The 16,554-nt window shown below is 36.0% G+C and overlaps 1 protein-coding gene and 1 pseudogene across 4 annotated transcripts in view; one reads left to right on the top strand and one right to left on the bottom strand.

Moving 5' to 3' along the window:
* Positions 1-16,554, top strand: part of UBR1 (ubiquitin protein ligase E3 component n-recognin 1) — a 250,865-nt gene that overhangs the window by 48,717 nt on the left and 185,594 nt on the right. The gene's annotated exons all lie outside the window — the stretch shown is intronic.
* On the bottom strand, positions 4,372-5,600 carry LOC143656506 (telomeric repeat-binding factor 1 pseudogene; annotated as a pseudogene).

Genomic DNA, 16,554 nt, shown 5'->3' with positions numbered 1-16,554 from the left:
GATATTTTGAAATCTATCATTTTTCTGCATCTAGGTTTTATTTCTCAATAAAAAATGTTTTAAAGAAGTTTTCCTAAGATTGCAAACTTAGTCATTGATGAATTTACAAAGTTAACCATTAGTTATATCCCATATTACTTGTCATCTCCATTAACTGTAGATGATGGTTTTTTTAATGTTGGAAAACTCTCTAAGAAAGAATGTCTTATTAGAGACAAGGAAGGAACTGTTAAATTCTTCTCATTTTTTTTTCTCTCTGGGAGAATAATGGGTAGATATGCTAAAGGTTTAAGACCAAATTTTTCATCTTCCTCATATTTATTAATCCTTGGCCTATGGTTCCCAAACTTTAGGAATTTGTGGGCCAGTATAATTTCATAAAACATTTTGGGTAAGACATAAAGTTTTCAACATTTCATTTGGCAAAATAAGTTCAAATAAAAAATTAAAAAACAAGAACATAATGAGAAACAACAACAAAAATATACTCTCTCCTATCATTTTATAGGATAATCTCAGAATAAAGAGAAATCCTTTTTTTGCAGAGCTCTACTTTGTTGCTTACATAGCTTACTTGGGAAGCACTGAGCCATCATAAACATGGAATATTGTGTGACTAATAAAAATTATATTCACAAGTTTAAACAATAATACCTATCAAAAGTGAATATGAAGAGAGTGGGATACTCTTGGTGGGAGAGTAAATTAATAGAACTTTTCTGAAATACATGTGTGTGTGGTGAAATTTTTAAAGAAAAGCAAGAGTAACTAAAAAATACAATTCAGATGAGTTGTTACCTCCAGGGCAGGTAAAGGGATGGGATCTGGATGATAATACAAGGAGCTTCAACAATATTGGCAGTGTTTTCTTAGGTTGAGTGCTGTGTTCAGGGGTGTTAGTTTCATTGTTATTCTTTGTAATTTACTATACATTATATATTCCACACACTGTATATTCTTTTGTTTAATAAAACATAAAAAAATTGAGCTCATTAAAAGTGAAAATACTGGGCGGGCAACAGTGGCTCAGTGGCAGAGTTCTCGCCTGCCATGCCAGAGACCCAGGTTTGATTCCCCTTGCCTGCCATGAAAAAAAAAAAAAAGTGAAAATACTGGAAAAATAAGAAATAAAATATGTTGCTCCAGAGAAGGGAAAAAGGAGAGAAATGGCAGAGAACACCCAAGAATTGATGCTATTTGCGAATAAAGAACCAAGGAAAACCTTGAGAACAAGAGGTTAGCAAATATAAAATCTTGAGCTGTCTGTAGTATGTAATGTGATTCTTAGTGTCACCTGATTTTTAGTAGTTTACCCTTTCAAAAGACCTACTGTAATCTGCATTTTTCTTCTCAAAAAAATGAAAACACCCACCCATTGTTGAAGATTATTTTGGGTGTATGTAAATCTTTTCTTTATATCATTAAATGGCAAAAGTGTGTAACAAAATAATATATATACACATCTCTAATCAGAAAAATATCTGAACATTATTATGTCAAATGAAGTTAACAGAATTGCAAAAGAGAGAAAAAATTATTTTGTTATACTTTTAAATGTTAGAAGCAGAATATGAAATTATGAATTCAGTTTTAGTTTCTTTTCAGGTATTTGGGATACATAATATTTAACCATAATTTACTTTAACTATTTACCTGTTATTGGGAATTTATTTGGATTTCATTTTTTTTAATGATGGATAGTGTTGTAATAAATGTTTTTATACATAACCCATTTTTCTATATGTAGGATTATTTCCTTAGGATAGGTTCGCAAACATAGGATTACTGGATTTTAATTTAGACTTTTTAAGGTTCTTAGTATATTTTTCCAAATTCGTTTATGAAAGAGTTATACCAACTGTACTTCAACCTTCAGTTCCTAAGTACCTGCAGAAAGCTTTGAACAGAAAACGTTTAACCTTGTTAATTTTTTTATTTGTGAAAGTTTATCACAAACTTTTGTTGTGAATTATAATATATATACAAAAAAGCAATACATTTCCAAGTACATTTTAACAAGTAGTTATAAACAGATTTTAAAGTTTGGTAGGGGTTAAAGTTCTGAAATTTTTAGTTTTTTCTTCTAGCTGCTCCAAGATATTGGAGACCAAAAGAAATATCAATATATAATTCAGCAACCATACTTAGTTGTTAAATCCTATCTTCTCTGTTATACTTCTCCTTCTCTTCTTAAAAAATTTTTTATGACAAATAAAATAAATACAAAAAATCAATAAATGTCAAAGTGCATCACAACAATTACTTGGAGAACAAATTTCAGAGTTTGATACAGGTTGCAGTTCCATAATTTTAGGTTTTTACATCTAACTGCTCTACGGTACTGGAGACAATGAAATCTCAATATAATGATTCATCATTCATGCTTGTTTGTTAAACCCTACCTTCTCTGTATAACTCCACAATCACCTTTGATGTTTCTTCCAAAAATGGCTATGGCCATTCTAACTTTTCCATGTTGAAAGGGACTATTGATAATATGGGATAGGGGGATGGAACTAATCAATGTTCTGGAAAGGCTGGCCTCACTATGTTTGAGGACTTATCTAGTTCAAGGACTCCTCTGGTGATTGTGGGTTTCTGGAAGATTACCCTAGTGCATGGTACCTTGTAGAATCTTATATAATGCACTGGATATGCTTTAGGACTGGCTACAATGGTTTTGGTTGGGGTTTGGCAAGTTATGATGGTAGCAGTGTCTAACTGAATCTTGCATAAGAGCAACCTCCAGAATAGCCTCTTGACTCTATTTGAACTCTCTCTGCCACTGATACCACAAATCTGTTAGACTTCTTTTCCCCTTTTTGGTCAGGATGGAATTGTTGGTCCCATGGTGCCAGGGCCAGGCTCATCCCTGGGAGTCATCTCCCACTCTGCCAGGGAGACTTTCATCCCTGGATGTCATGTCCAATATACTGGGGAGGGCAATGGTTTCACTTGCAGAGTTGGACTTAGAGAGGCCACATATGAGCAACAAAAGAGGTCCTCTGGAGTTTATGTATCTAGACGTACCTATAGGTAGGCTAAGCCTCTCTGCTATATACATTAGCTTCATAACAGTAAGCCTCGAGATCAAGGGCTTGGCCTATTGATTTGGGTGTCCTTAATGTTTGACACAGTATCTGGGGTTTCCCCGGTGGTAAAATTTAATAATTCTATATCTTTTCTCCCATCCCTCAAGGGATTTTGCCAATACTTTTTTTTTTTTAATATATGAAACATTTAATAGGAAGTGGAATACAGAGTACAAAGTATTAGCATTCTTTTTTTACTCAAATACTTTAACAACCTAAATTATAGTAATATATTCACTTACTTTCTGAATAAGGTGCCTGTAACTAGAGATGTTAAATTCTGCTACTCTTTTGATTAAATCCTCTAATGAATAAAATGTTGATAAAATCTCAAAATTTCCTGATAAGATTATATATGGTCTTGTCTAAATAATACTTATTATAGATGCTAAATCATCATAGTTAATACCAATTTAAGCATTTACAAAATACTATTTAGGCTTAATATTAGTTTAATAAATTAAAGTTTCAGAGAATAAGATGTTTATGGCTCTAGGTTATAAAGAAATTTTATTCAAAACCATGTTTGTCAAAATTTTAATACCAGAACAGAGATCAACATGTACTTAAATGAGACAGGAAGCTACTCATGCTTATAAGTACAAATTCTGTCTTCTGGGTATTAATATTTTCAAGTTTTCTCTTCATAAGAAAAATTAAGTATGCTATTATAACTGATAGATTACCTTGTACACATTTATTTTCTAAACAGATGTCTTGGTAATTAAGTAGTGTATTAAAGCCATAGATCAAGTCAGTACCTCTTAAGTCAAAGGCCTAATATTACTCACTGATGGGGAAACATTTATGTGTGTGTTACATGAATGAGGTCAGCGTACAGCAAAAGAACAGATTAATAGAAATTTTTTTTCTTTGTGTTTTCATACTTTTAAAATCAGACCAGGATTTGGAGGTGAAGGTATTGAATGCAGCAGGGCTCAACAATTTTATCAAAGTGAAAAAAGGTCTTAAGAATACATGATGACATAATATGTTACTCTTAAAGTACAAATCCTTGAATCAAATATTTTGTTTTACAAAAAATGACTATAATGCTCTAAACAAAAATATTAAGATACACCAATGACCATCAAGTTTAAAACAAATGCAGTGATCAAAATATTTAACTGTCCTCCTTTTATCAAGCTTTTACAAAAAGATTCAGTCATCACTGTCTGAATAAATCAGTTTTAGTTTCTTCAGAGTCCTCCATCTATCTTTTAGCATGATGCATGTTTGGTTGTTGAATTTATAATGTAATAATATTTTAGACCAGTTTCCTTCCCCATATTTCTTTATGCCAGATCTCAGATTCTTGTCTTCTTCCCAAAGCCATGCCTGTTTTTTCCTAGATTGTTGTTTTTCAGAAGATACTGCCTTGACCAAGGGTTGTTTTACGGTTTTTTTCTTTCTTTCTTCCACTTGGAAGAGCTCCTGCTCTTTCCTCATTCTTTTCAAAATCTTGTTGCTGGCTTCCATGTTTAAACTTAGATAAGGAGAGACTCTTGTGGGACCTCAATAAGGATGCTGAATCCCCCTGAGGATTCAGTTGCAGCAGACTTGTTTGTCATGAATACTTTTTCCTATATGCAAATTAGCTTCAGTTTCTATTTCAGTATTATTACTATTAAGTTTATGTTGAGAAGTTATTGTTCTTGATCTTTTATTTTCCACTACTTTTGCTGCTGTCTTCATTAGAAAGGCTGATGACTTTTCACATAACACAAAATTCACATAAGTCTTAATTTTCTCTATCATGTGGTTATAGCTGAAGTGTTGAAAAATAGAATGGAATGTACCTTTCTGAGAGATTATAGTAAGCAATTGCCTTTTTAAAGGAGTATAAGAATTTGGGTTGCCAAATATCCTTTCAAAGACTTCTGCTTCCTTAAAATTGCCATTTTCCATACAAATAGCTATAGCCTGAATTTTAATTAAATTCTGTATTTCTTCATGAAGTTTGTCATGTTCTTTTTCAATTGAATCACAAATCATAAGGGCTGATTCCAAGGGTGTAGTTCGTTCATCACTTTCAAACTGTGCATAGGCTAAAAGTCCACATCAAGCAGATGCTTTCTTTCCAAAGACTCACCTTCTGGGGCTCACTGCAGCTATCTTTGGATCCTAGCTTATCACATGGCAAAGCACATGACCACGTCTCTTGGTTTCCTTTCTCTTCTGGGTTCTGTTGATATTCAGCTTCTTACTTCCTGTGACTTTCTTTCTCTCTGTCCTGAGTTTTTCCTGCTGCAAGTCTTGTCACAAACTGACAAATGTTAGACTGAATAGTCCATGAATAATAGCCTTGGCTCTGTTGTGGGTCTGGTGGAAGTCCTCTGAGTGGCCGTCACAGAAGGCTCCGCAAAGAGAGAGGCAGAGGAAGTTGAGCATCCAGCCGGCAGCCACGGCCACCAGGCCCATGCCTTCCTCCTCCTCAGAGGGTCCCACCTTAATCTGGCTCTCGAGCAGTTCCTGACATTCAAACTGCACCTGATCGTCTCTCGCCATTTCCCCTGTTGGCTCCTCAGGTGGGCCCACATCCTTCCCATCTACATACCTCTGCAGGCATGGAGCCCTGCCAATATTTTTTGATTATCTGCTTAATGCACTCTGGGATGTATCTAGGCCTTACATTAAACTATACAGAATTAAATACTCTCATTCTTATTCTGGGCTCCCTGTTTTTGGATTGTTTAAATGATCTTTCCAGACAGGTTGAGCTAGATTATGTGCTACAGAAAATTTAGGTTCTGGACAAAATAAACCTTTCTTCCTTCGGTCTCAAAGAGTAGGTGAAGTTCTAAAATATGAACAGTGTATTCCTTACTCCTGTATTCTGAATTACCTTAATCCCAATCTGGTTGGCTTTGTTCTTATCTCTAAGTAGAGGTTATACATAGATAAAACAGCCCCTCAAAATCCAGAAATAACAATTATTGCTTCAGACTAAATGTAACTTCTATAAGAGCTTACAATCTAGACCTCAGTTTTCTTTTTTTTCACTTTTTTTTTATTAATTAAAAAAAGAATTAACAAAACAATTAGAAATCATTCCAATCTACATGTACAATCAGTAATTCTTAATAACATCACATAGTTGCATATTCATCATTTCTTAGTACATTTGCATCGATTTAGAAAAAGAAATAAAAAGACAACAGAATAAGAATTAAAACAATAATAGGAAGAAAAAAAAAACAAAAAAAACAAAAACAAAAAACCTATACCTCACATGCAGCTTCATTCAGTGTTTTAACATAATTGCATTACAATTGGGTAGTATTGTGCTGTCCATTTCTGAGTTTTTATATCAAGTCCCGTTGTACAGTCTGTATCCCTTCATCTCCAATTATCCCTTCTCTTTTTTTTTTTTTTTTAATTAACGGAAAAAAAGAAATTAACCCAACATTTAGAGATCATACCATTCTACACATGCAATCATTAATTCTTAACATCATCACATAGATGCATGATCATCATTTCTTAGTACATTTGCATTGGTTTAGAAGAACTAGCAACATAACCGAAAAAGATATAGAATGTTAATATAGAGAAAAAAATAAAAGTAATAATAGTAAAATCAAAACAAAACAAAACAAAACAAAACAAAAACCTATAGCTCAGATGCAGCTTCATTCAGTGTTTTAACATGATTACTTTACAATTAGGTATTATTGTGCTGTCCATTTTTGAGTTTTTGTATCTAGTCCTGTTGCACAGTCTGTATCCCTTCAGCTTCAATTACCCATTGTCTTACCCTGTTTCTAACTCCTGCTGAACTCTGTTACCAATGACATATTTCAAGTTTATTCTCGAATTAGACCTCAGTTTTCTTATAAATATTTTCTAAATGAGATCATACAATATTTGCTCTTTTGTTTCTGGCTTATTTTTCCTCACCAAATATCCCACAGGTTCATTCACATTATTGCATGCCTCACAACTTCTTTCATATTTATAGAGGCACAATGTTCAGTCATATGTGATACACCATCATTCACCAATCTACTTCTCAGCCATTGCATCTGTCAGCCACCTCTATCTACTGGGACTCATGTATAATGTCCAAAGTCCACAGTCTATCAACACTCTCAATTTTAGATAATTTCATTGTTCCCAAGAAAAAGATAGCCAGTAACACACCCTCATCAAATAGAAAATCCAAACCTCCCTCTAAGTCTTGTCCCTCCTCCCATTACCCCCAGTAATGGATGCTTGACTTCTTCTGCCTCTCTCTTTGCCAAGTCTTCCGTGATAGCCACTCGGAGGACTCCTACCAGACCTGCAACAGCACCGAGGCTATTATTCCTGGACTATTCAGTCTAATATTTGTCAGTTTTTGACAAGAATTGCAGCAGGAAAAACTCAGGACAGACCGAAACAAATAATAATACTCCTGGTATTGCTGCGGTACTGTTGATGTTTTCCTGTTAAACATAGCCCATAGCATGCAATGGCATTTTCCCCCTATACCCCCAAATTATACACTCTTTGTACAAGATTCATACATTTGCAGTAGTTCATGCAAGAATTTATTCATATTTGTAGTGTTAATCAGTGAGACACGAGTCTATACAACCCCTTTCAATCATGCTCACCTTCAGTATGGGAATATTACTTAATAGACAGACCCATTAGTGAACCACCTTCACTTCTATTTCCTTACAATTAAATTCAACCTCCTTAGCTAACTGTTTGCCCATCTCAAGCTACTATTTTTTCTCTAGATCCCAATATTCTGTATTATAAGCCTCTGATTTTACCCTTACCATGTTCATAAAAGTGGTATCATAACAGTGTCTATCCTTTTGTGTCTGTCTTATTTCATTCAGCATTATGTCCTCAAGGCTCATTATGGGGATCAGAATGTCATTTCGTCTAAGTGCTGCATAATATTCCATTATATGTAAATACCACATTTTGTTAATCCACTCATCTGTTGATAGGCACTGGATGGTTCCATTTTTGGTGATTGTGAATAATGCCACTATGAAGCTCAGTGTGCAAATGACTTTTTGTGTCACTGCTTTCAGCTCTTTTTGTTAGTAGTAATGTCTGAGTAGTGGTATTACCAGGTCATAGGGCAACGTGATATTTAATTTTCTGAGGAACCGCCGGACTGTTTTCCATAGCAGCTAAATCCATTATATATTCCTACCAGCAATGCATAAGCGTCCCAATTTCTCCACATCCCCTCCAACATTTGTAGTTTCCTGTTTGTTTAAAGTAGCTATTCTATAGGTGTGAGGTGATATCTCATTGTAGTCTTGATCTGCATTTCCCTTATAGCTATTGAGAATCTGCATCTCTTTATGTGGTTTTTAGCGGTCTGTATTTGCTCTTCAAAAAAATATCTATTCATATCTTTAGCCCATTTTGTAATTGGGTTGTTTGTTCTTGTTGAGTTGTATGATTTCTTTGTATATACAGGATAACAAACCTTTATCTGATGTGTGATTTCCAAATATTTTGTCCCATTTAGTTGGCTGCCTTGTCACCTTTTTGGTAAAGTCTTTTGCAACACAGGGGTATTTGATTTTGAGGAGTACCCATGTATCTATTTTTTGTTTTGTTGTTTGTGCTTTGGGTGTAAAGTTTAGGAAGGTATCTCTTATTACTAGGTCTTGAAGATGTTTCCCTACATTTTCTTCTAAGAGCTTTATGGTACTGGTTCTTTTATTTAGGTTCTTCTATTTATTCGATCCAGTTTGAGTTCATTTTTGTATATGGTGTAAGTTTAGGATCTTTTTTCATTCTTCTGGCTATTGATATCCAGTTCTCCCATGCCCATTTATTGAAAAGACTATTTTGTTCCAGTGCAGTGGATCTGGGGACCTTATCGAAGATCCGTTTACGTAGATTTGAAGGTCTATTTCTGCGCTCTCAATTTAATTTCATTGGTCAATACTTCTGTCTTTGTGCCGTACCATGCTGTTTTGACTGCTGTGGCTTTATAATAAGTTTTAAAATCAGGGAGTGTTAATCTTCCCACATCATTCTTCTTTTTTAGGCTGCTTTTAGCTGTTCGGGCTCTCTTTCCTTTCTAGATGAATTTGGTAACTAGCTTTTCTAAGTCTTCAAAGTAGGTTACTGGAATTTTAATTGGTACTGTGTTGAATCTGTGGATTAATTTGGGTAGAATTGACATCTTAACTACATTTAACCTTCCTGTCCATGAATTTGAAATGTCTTTCCACCTGTTTAGATCTTCTTTGATTTCTTAGCAATGATATGTCATTCTCCGTGCACAAGTCCTTTACATCCCTACTTAAGTTCATTCGTAGATACTTGATTCTTTTAGTTGCTATTTTGAATGGAATTTTTTCCTTAATTGACTCCTTGGTTAGGTCATTGCTTGTGTATAGAAACATTACTGATTTCTGCACATTAATTTTATAACCTGTCACCTTGCTGAATTTGTTTTTTAATTCAGGTAACTTTGTTGTAGATTTCTCAGGATTTTCCAAATATAGTTTGTGATCTGCAAATAATGAAAATTTTACTTCTTCCTTTCCAATTTAGATGCCTTTTATTTCTTTTCTGTGCCTAACTGCTCTTGCTAGAACTTCTAGTACAGTGTTAAATAATAGCAGTGACAGAGGGCATCTGTCATGGTCAGGTTCATGTGTCAACTTGGCCAAGTGGTGGTACCTGTTTGTCTGGTTGGGCAAATACTGGCCTGTCTGTTGCGATGAGGACATTTCATAGAATTAAATCATGATCATGTCAGCTACATCCACAGCTGATTGATTCCATTTGTAATCAGCCAAAGGGGAGTGTCTTCTGCAATGAGTAATGTTTAATCTGATCACTGGAAGCCTTTTAAGGAGGATTCAGAAGAGACAGGTTCTTCCTGTTTCGGCTGGTGAGCCTCTCCTATGGAGTTTGTCCAGACCCTCCATTGGAATCGTCGGCTTCACAGCCTGCCCTGCAGATTTTGGATTCTGCGTTCCCACGGTCACGTAAGACGCTTTTATAAATTTTATATTTGCAAATGTTCCCTGTTGATTCTGTTTCTCCAGAGAACCCTAATTAATACAGCATCCTTGTCTCATTCCTGATCTTATGGGGAAAGTTTTCAGCTTCTCACCATTGAGTACTATGCTACCTATGCTTTTTTATATATGCCTTTTATCATATTGAGGAAGTTAGCTTTTATTCCTACGTTTTAAAGTGTTTTTTTTTATCAGAAAAGGATGTTGAATTATGTTGAATGCTTTTCAGCATCAGTGGTGATGATCATATGATTTTTCCCTTTCAATCTGTTAATGTGTTGCGTTACATTAACTGATTTTCTTGTGTTGAACCATTTTTGCATTCCTTTATATGCCCTACTTGGTCATGGTATATAATTCCTTTAATGTGCTGTTGGGTTTGATTTGCTAATATTTTCTTGAGAAATTTTGTATCTGTGTTCATTAGGGAGATTGGTATGTAGTTTTCCTTTCTTGTAGCATCTTTACCGTGTTTTGATATTAAAGTGATGTTAGAATTGACATCTTAACTATATTTAGTCTTCTGTCCATGAACACGGTATGCCCTTCCATTTATTTAGGTCTTCTGTGATTTCTTTTTAGCAATTTCTTATCCTTTTCTTTGTACAGGTCTTTTGTATCCTTAGTTAAATTTATTCCTAAATATTTTATTCTTTTGGTTGTAATTATAAATGGAATTTTTTTCTCGATTTCTCCCTCAGATTTTTCATTACTAGTGTATAGAAACACTGCAGATTTTTGAGTGTTGATCTTATAAGCTGCCACTTTACTGTGATCATTTATTAGCTGTAATAGTTTTGCTGTGGATTTTTGGGGGTTTTCAACATATAGTATCATATCATCTGCAAACAGTGAGAGTGTTACTTCTTCCTTTCCAATTTTGACGCCTTTTATTTCTTTTTCTTGTCTAATTGCTTCGGATAAAACTTCCAACACAATGTTGAATGACAATGGTGAGTGAACATCCTTGTCTTGTTCCTGATCTTAAGAGGAAAGTTTTCAGATTTTCCCCATTGAGGATGATGTTAGCTGTGGGTTTTTCATATATTCCCTTTATCATGTTGAGGAAGTTCCCTTCTATTCCTATCCCTTGAAGTGTTCTCAACAAAAAGAGATGTTGAATTTTGTCAAATGCCTTTTCTGCATCAATCAAGATGATCATGTGGTTTTTCTGTTTTGATTTGATTTGTTGATATGATGTATTACATTAATTGATTTTCTTATGTTGAACCATCCTTGCATACCTGGGACGGATCCTACTTGGTCATGGTATATATAATTCTTTTAATGTGCTGCTGGATTCGATTTGCTAGAATATTGTTGAGGATTTTTGCATCTATATTTATTAGACAAATGGGTCTGTAGTTTTCTTTTCTTGTATGAGGATGATGTTGGCATCATAGAATGAGTTAGGTAGCCTTCCCTCCTCTTTAATTTTTTTTGAAGAGTTTGAGCAGGATTGGTACTAATTCCTTCTTGAATGTTTGGTAGAATTCACATGTGAAGCCATGTGGTCCTGGACTTTTCTTTTTAGGGAGCTTCTTAATGACTAATTCAATTTATTTACTTATGATTGATTTGTTGAAGTTGTCTATTTCTTCTCGAGTCAATGTTGGTTGTTCATACCTTTCTAGGAAGTTGTCCATTTCATCTACATTGTCTAGTTTATTAGCATAAAGTTGTTCATAGTATCCTCTCAATACCTCCTTTATTTTTGTGGGGTCAGTGGTTATGTCTCCTCTTACATTTGTTATTTTATTTATTTGCATCCTCTCTCTTCTTCTTTTAGTCAGCCTCACTAAGGGTCCATCAGTCTTACTGATATTCTCATAGAACCAACTTCTTGTTTTATTGATTTTCTTGATTGTTTTCATGTCCTCAATTTCATTTACTTCTGCTCTAATCTTCATTATTCTTTCCTTTTGTTTGCTTTGGGGTTAGTTTGCTGTTCTTTCTCTAGTTCTTCCAAGTGAACTGTTAATTACTCCATTTTTGCTCTTTCTTCTTTTTTGATATAGGCATTTAGGGCAATAAATTTCCCTCTTAGCATTGCTTTTGCTGCACCCCATGAGTTTTGATATGTTGTGTTTTCATTTTCATTTGCCTCGAGATATTTACTGATTTCTCTTGTAATTTTTTCCTTGACCCACTGGTCGTTTGTGTTGTTGAACCTTCATATATTTGTGAATTTTCTGGCCCTTTTCCTGTTACTGATTTCCAGTTTCATTCCTTAATGATCTGAGAAAGTGTTCTGTATTATTTCAATCTTTTTTATTTATTGAGTCTTGAATTGTGACCCGGAATATGGTGTATCCTTGAGAATGATCCATGAGTACTTGAGAAAAAGGTGTATCCTGCTGTTCTGGGGTGTAATGTTCTGTTAAGTTTAGCTCATTTATTGTATTATTGAAATTCTCTGTTTCTTTATTGATCCTCTTTCTAGATGTTCTGTACATTGATGAGAGTGGGGAGTTGAAGTTTCCAGCTATTATGGTAGATGTATCTATCTCTTTTTTCAGTGTTTGCCTAAATATTTTGGAACACTCTGGCTCGGTGCATAGATATTTATGATTGTTATGTCTTCTTGTTGAATTGTTCCTTTTATTAATACATAGTTTCCTTCTTTGTCTCTTAATTGTTTTGCGTTTGAAGTCTAATTTGTTGGATATTAGTATAACTGTTCCCGCTCTTGTTGTGGTTTGCATGAAATATTTTTTCCCAACCTTTCTCTTTCAACCTATGTTTATCTTTGGATCTAAGATACATTTCCTATAGACAGCATATAGATGGGTCCTGTTTTTCAATCCATTTTGCCAGTCTATGTCTTTCGATTGGGGACTTTAATCCATTAGCGTTTAGTGTTATTATTGTATGGGCAGTACTTTCTTCTATAATTTTGTCTTTTGGATTTTATATGTCATATCTAATTTTTCTTCTTTTTACTTTTACTGGTGGTCTTCCTTTCTACACTCTTCTCCACACCTCTCTCTCTTGTCTTTTCATACCTGCCTCTAGTGCTCCCTTTAGTATTTCTTGCAGAGCCCGTCTCTTGGTCACAAATTCTCTCAGTGATTTTTTTGTCTGGAAATGTTTTAATTTCCCTCTCAGTTTTGAAGCACAGTTTTGCTGGATATAGAATTCTTGGTTGGCGGTTTTTCTCTTTTAGTATCTTAAATATATCAGCCTACTGTCTCCTTGCCTCCATGGTTTCTGCTGAGAAATCTATGCATAGTCTTATTGGGCTTCCCTCGTATGTGATGGATTGCTTTTCTCTTGCTACTTTCAAGATTTTCTCTTTCTCTTTGACATCTGACATTCTGATTAGTAAGTCTTGGAATATGTCTATTTGGATCTATTCTATTTGAAGGTATGCTACACTTCTTGGATCTATAATTTTAAGTCTTTCATATAAATTGGGAAATTTTCAGTGTCAATTTCCTCATTAGTTTTTCTCCTCCTTTTCCCTTCTCTTCTTCTGGGACACGCACAACACGAATATTCATGCTCTTCATGTTGTCATTCAATTCCCTGAGTCCATGCTCATATTTTTCCATTCTTTTCCCTATATTTTCTTTTGCTTGTCGGATTTCAGATGTCCTGTCCTCCAGTTCACTAATCCTATCTTCTGCCTCTTGAAATCTAACATTGTGGTTTTCCATTGTTTTTTTCATCTCTTCTGCTGTGCCTTTCATTCCCATAAGTTCTTTGAGTTGTTTTTCAGACTTTCTATTTCTTCTTTTTGTTTGTTCTTTGCCTTCCTTATATCCTCACTCAATTCATTGATGTGATTTTTGATGAGGTTTTCCATGTCTGTTCGAACATTCTGAGTTAATTGTTTCAACTCCTGTATCTCATCTGAATTATTGGTTTGTTCCTTTGGGCCATATCTTCAGTTTTCTTAGTATGAGTCGTTATTTTTTACTGGCGTCTAGGCATTTAATTTCCTTAATTAGCTAATTCTGGAGATTTTTTCACTTTTTTTACATAGGATTTTCTTGCTTAATGACTTTGTTGTCTCTCTGTTCTTTGATGTTCAGTTCAGCTTATTCTAGACTTCTAGCTTAGGTTTTGTTTAACAGATCAAAAATTTTCAGTTCTTGTTTTCTTGTTTTTTTCCCTACCTGTATAGTGCCTTTCCCCCCCCCCTTCGGAGGGCCTACTTAAGTATATAGACCCCAGTCAGATTTTCCCAGACCAGACTGGGCTCCTCTCAGGAGGAAGGAGTCACCTGCATCAGTTTTCCCTAAGGGTGAGACCCAGCAGGTTGAAAGACTTCCCTTATGAAGCCTCTGGACTCTGTGTTTTTCCTTTCCTGCCTGGAATGTGATGCTTGTCTGCCTGCGGGTCCCGCCAGCATAAGGTGATGTGGTACCTTTAATTTCAGTTGACTCTACCTGCTAGGGGTGTGGTTGAGACAGAGGAGAGGTTGTAGGCTGGCTTTAATAGCTTTAGTTTTCCAGATCCTGGGGTCTGAATTCCTTAAGGGAGGGATTCCACCTGAGCTGGGCCCTAGCGCTTTCCTGGGGAAGGCACAGCCTCCAGGTGAACTCTCAAACAAGCCTAATTCTGCCCATGCCTGGGGCATATGGAACCTGAGAAGCCCTGCAGCTGTATCCTAAGAGCAGTTAAACTGTAGAAACATAGCCACAAAAAAGAAAGGGAAAAAAAATCCTTTTCAGAGCAGGATCCCCATTCCTCTGGTTTGCCAACAAGAGCTTAAGTTGGTATGTTGCTCTGTGTATCTCCAGGTCCTATGTGTCCCCTCCTTTCCTTCAGGGCCTAGGCCTTTTCAAGTGTTCTGTGCTGTTCAATGTAAAAAACCTGTAGTTTTTTTTTTTTTTTTTTCCATCCGCCCTGCCCCTTCTGCACTGGGGCAGAAACCAGTAACCTCAGTTTTTACTTGAGGTTCAGTTGAGCTGGGGGCCTATTTTTAGTAGTCTGAATTTGTTAATTAATTCTACAATTGGAGCTTAGTTGCGCTCAGCCCCTGTTGCTAGTCAAGTCTCTTTCCAATCCCTTCTCAGAAGGGAGGGGTGCTGTCCTCTGCAGCTTGGGGAATTCATGGTTCTGGGTGGACTCACAGCTGGTTTATCTTGTCCAGACTGGGGTAGGCTGTGGGTCTGTTGTCTGACGTGGCCCCAGCAGTTGTTCTGTACTGTTCCTGGCTGTGTGCTAGCTGTTCTGGAAGATGAGCTAAATCCTACTCCTCACTAAGCCTCTGTCTTGGCTTCCTCCCCCTCTTCTGTTTCTTCTTGAGTTAGTGTAGCATGTTTGCATGTTTCCAGGAATTTGTCCATTTCATCTAAGTTATCTAGTTTGTTGGTGTATAATTGTTCGTAGTATCCTCTTAAGATTTTTTCTTCCCTCCAGGTGAGCAGTTAAGTCCTTGATTTTTGCTCTTTCTTCTGTTTTAATATAGCCATTTAGGGTAATAAAATTCTCTCGGCATTCAGAATAAACTTCTGATATGTTGTATTCTTGTTTTTGTTCACCTTCAGATAGCTACTGACTTCTCTAGCAATTTCTTCTTTGATCCACAAGTTGTTTAAGAGCGTGTTATCTAATCTCCATATATTTGTGAAAGTTCTTGTTCTTTGGTGATCAGAGAAAGTGCTTTGAATAATTTCAATGTTTTAAATTCTCAAAGACCGGTTTTGTGCCCCAGCATATGATATAACTAGAGAATGTTCCATGAGCAGTAGAAAAGAATGTCATTAGCCATCCCATTGATTTTATTTAGTAGAGTTATATGAACATCTTTGATTAGTTGTTCCAAAGTTTGTATCTCCTCTGGTGTTTTAATTTTGTTATTAGACTGGGCTATATCTGTCTACATCTTCATATGGTTTGTGATCTTTTGTTGTCTTTACCACATGTAAATATCTTGATAGGGTTACTTTGGAAGTTGATTTCCTTTAGTAATCTGAAGCTTTGTATTTGCAAGGGATCTGGAGCAGGATGCAGGATGTGGGGAGGGGTACAACAGTGTGGTGATGGGTTGCATTGCAGGTATATATACAGGTTGGGGACTCTACGCTGCTGCCTGTGAGTGTGGGGTGCAGGTCATGGGTTTGTGGAGGTGTATTGTGAGGGCTGTGAGAGCATGATGCAGTTCAGGCAGGCCTTGGAGCATTGGAGCAGGGTGCGGTGTGTGGGGGACACAAGTAAGGCATAGTGGGAGGTGGATGGGGAAGTTGAGTAAATGTACTAGGGCTTGTATGTGTGCAGGATGTTAGTGGGCACATGAAGTGTATGGGTCATATGTGTCAGGTTGTGGTGTACAGGGCACAGAGGTTGAGGCGCAGGGAGTGTAGGGTTGTGGGTGTGTCCTTGATCAGGGGCTGGGGTCCAAGGGTGCCAGGATGCAGATGTGTGTGTGTGTGATGGTGGGGCACAGGTTGCATAGGTTGTGGAATATGTGTCAGGTGGGTGATGTTGCGTTGAATGGGGCCCTAAGTGTGGGTGTG

The sequence above is a fragment of the Tamandua tetradactyla genome, chromosome 14, assembly GCF_023851605.1.
Source record: "Tamandua tetradactyla isolate mTamTet1 chromosome 14, mTamTet1.pri, whole genome shotgun sequence".
Classification (NCBI taxonomy): domain Eukaryota; kingdom Metazoa; phylum Chordata; class Mammalia; order Pilosa; family Myrmecophagidae; genus Tamandua; species Tamandua tetradactyla.
This window is presented reverse-complemented; position numbering and strand designations above follow the sequence as displayed.